This window comes from Cervus canadensis, chromosome 23 (genome assembly GCF_019320065.1).
Source record: "Cervus canadensis isolate Bull #8, Minnesota chromosome 23, ASM1932006v1, whole genome shotgun sequence".
Taxonomy (NCBI): domain Eukaryota; kingdom Metazoa; phylum Chordata; class Mammalia; order Artiodactyla; family Cervidae; genus Cervus; species Cervus canadensis.
Window position 1 is genome coordinate 3837200 of NC_057408.1, and position 3382 is coordinate 3840581.

General features: G+C 44.5%; 1 non-coding gene across 1 annotated transcript; it reads right to left on the bottom strand.

The window, feature by feature from the left end:
• Positions 1 to 2814: 2814 nt before the first annotated feature.
• Positions 2815 to 2886, bottom strand: TRNAC-GCA. The gene has a single exon. It is a non-coding gene; the product is annotated as a tRNA-Cys (tRNA).
• Between the last annotated feature and the right edge of the window lie 496 nt (positions 2887 to 3382).

Here is a 3382-nt window from a genome sequence, read left to right on the forward strand (position 1 = left end):
GTCCATAGGGTCACAAAGAGTCGGACACGACTGAGCAACTGAACTGAACTGAACTGATTTATCTGTGTCCCAAGGGTGGTTAAGAGGCTGATTCAAGAGAAAAGAAAAGGCAGGAATTAACATTTATAGTGCTCCTTGCATTGTTATGTGTTCCTCAGGACAACTGTGTGTGATGCATTCTGTTATGACCATTTATAGATGAGAGGCTTCCCCAGTGGATCAGTGGCAAAGAATCTGCCTGCAATGCAGGAGACACAGGAGACGTGGGTTCGATCCCTGGGTTGGGAAGATCGCCTGGAGGAGGAAATGGCAACTCACTCCAGTATTCTTGCCTGTAAAATCCCATGGAGAGAGGAGCCTGGTGGGCTATAGTCCAAAGGGTCACAGAGAGTCAGACACGACTGAGCACACACACCCACCATAGATGAGAAGTCTGAAATCAATAGCAATGGTAATGAGCAAGGTTCTGAAGCTGGGAAGTAGCAGAGGCAACTCTGGAACCCAGGTTTGTAAGTTCAGGAATCCAATCGGCAACTTATTCTGTGGTGCTGCCTCTAGAGAAGAAAGAGGAAAGAGCCTGTAAGGAAATCGGGCTAAAGAGAATTGCAAGAAAACAACTGGTAAAGAATCTGCCTGCAGTGCAGGAGACACAGGAGACGTGGGTTCTATCCCTGGGTTGGGAAGATCCCCTAGAGAAGGAAATGGCAACCTACTCCAGTATTCTTGCCTGGAGAATCCCATGGACAGAGAAGCCTGGCAGGCTAGTCCATCAGGTCACAAACAGGTCACAAAGTTGGGACACAAGTTAGAAATTAAACCACTACCAATAGTCTATTTTACCACAAGATAGGTGGGACAAAATGCAATCTTGTTTGAGAGGAACTTCCTGGAGAGGGTGGCATTTGATTCAGTCTCTTTAGATTCACATACACACTCTCTCTCTTTTTAATTTTTTATTTTGAGATCATTTCAGATTTTCAGAAAAGTAACAAAAATAACATTAAGAATTACTGTCGGAGAAGATGTGGAGAAAAGGGAACCCTCTTGCACTGTTGGCGGGAATGTAAGCTAACACAGCCACTATGGAGAACAATATGGAGATTCCTTTAAAAACTAGAAATAAAACTACTATATGACCCAGAAATCCCACTACTGGGCATATACCCTGAGGAAACATAATTGAAAAAGACACATGTACCCCAATGTTCATTGCAGCACTACTTAACAATAGTTAGGACATGGAAGCAATCTAGATATTGCATGGAAGTAACCTAGGTTGTTGATATTTCTCCTGGCAATCTTGATTCCAGCTTGTGCTTCATCCAACCTGGCATTTCACATGGTGTACTCTCCATAAGCAGGGTGACAATACACAGCCTTGTCATAATCCTTTCCCAATTCTGAACCAGTCCATTGTTTCATGTCCAGTTCTAATTGTTGCTTCTTGACCTGCATATCAGTTTTTCAGGAGGCAGGTAAGGTGGTCTGGTATTCCCACCTCTTTAAGAATTTTTCACAGTTTGCTGTGATCCACACAGTCAAAGACTTTAAGCGTCGTCAACGAAGCAGTAAATGTTTTTCTGGAATTCCCTTGCTTTTTCTCTGATCCAACAAATATTGGCAATTTGACCTCTGGTTCTTCTGCCTTTTAAAAATCCAGCTTGTACATCTGCGAGTTCTTGGTTCATGTATTGTTGAAGCCTAGCTTGAAGGATTTTGAGCATTACCTTGCTGGCATCTGAAATGAGCACAACTGTGCGGTAATTTGAACCTTCTTTGGCTTTGCCCTTCTTTGGGATTGGGATGAAAACTGACCTTTTCCAGTCCATGGCCTGTCTACATAAACAATTTTATTTTAAAAATGAATTACAAAATTCATGGCCCACATGAAGTACAGTGATTTAATGATGGAGATTTATTATAATGGATAAAGAAGAGGTATTTGTTTATTGTCTCATCGGTGCATATAAAAGTTCTTCATAATGTCCAACTATTACCTCTTCCTGTTCACATCCCAAAACCACTTTTTCATTTTCTTTCCTGTTCACTATTGCCAAATGCACTGTTCTCAGTTAATTTCCTATCTCCCACTTTGAGAAAATGTATCAACACATAGTTACTCAGGACACCGGGCTCCTCAGAGCTATTTGTGTTGAAGGCCACAGCTCTTCTTGCCTCGGCAGTTCCGCTACAACACTGACTCATGACATTGCATCATTCGCCCTGCCGTCTGTGAACGTTGGATTCCAGCTACTCTCAAAAGTTGTTTCTGCGCTTTGTTGATGAGGACCTCTTACCCAGCCTAAGCTGGACACTGTGAGCCATCACTCACTTCCAGATCATGCTAAGTTTACCATTTGGGATTACATAGTATAAACATTGGAGAAGGAAATGGCAACCCACTCCAGTATTCTTGCCTAGAGAATCCCGTGGACAGAGGAGCCGGGTGGGCTGCCACCTATGGGGTCACACAGAGTCAGACACAACTGAAGCGACTTAGCAGCAGCAGTAGCAGTATAAACATAAAACAACACATCTTCCACCCACTGTTTTCTCTTAAAGTCTTTAGGTTATAACCACTGCATTCCTAAGAACGTGACCCATTTGAATACTGACCAGATCCCCATATGCTGGGTTGAATAGTGTCCTCTTATAATTCAGACCACCTGGAACCTGTGAAAAAGAAAGAAAGATAGTGTTAAGTCATGTCCGACTCTTGCGATCCCATGAACTGTAGCCCACCAGGCTCCTCTGTCCATGGATTCTCCAGACAAGAATACTGGAGTGGGTTGCCATTTCCTTCTCCAGGGTATCTTCCTGACCCAGGGATTGAACCCAGGCCTCCTGCATTGCAGGCAGATGCTTTACCGACTGAGCTACACAGGAAGCCCCAGTTCAGTGTTGTCAGAAGTGGGATTCTGTGACTGTGACCTTATTTAGAAATAAGGTGCTTTTACGGGTGTAATCAAGTTAAGGTGAGGTCACATGGGATTGGACTTCCCTGGTGGCTCAGATGCTAAAGCGTCTGTCTACAATGCGGGAGACCTGAGTTCGATCCCTGGGTCAGGAAGATCCCTGGAGAAGGAAATGGCAACCCACTCCAGTATTCTTGCCTAGAAAATCCCATGGACGGAAGAGCCTGGGGTAGGCTACTGTCCATGGGGCCACAAAGAGTCGGGCAAGACTGAGCGGCTTCCCTTCCCTTCACTTCACTTCACATGGGATTAGAGTGGGCCGTAAATCTGGTAAAGTGGAGTGAAGTTGCTCAGTCGTGTCCGATTCTTTGCGATCCCATGGACTGTAGTCTACCAGGCTCCTCCATCCATGGAATTTTCCAGGCAAGAGTACTGGAGTGGGTTGCCATTTCCTTCTCCAGGGAATC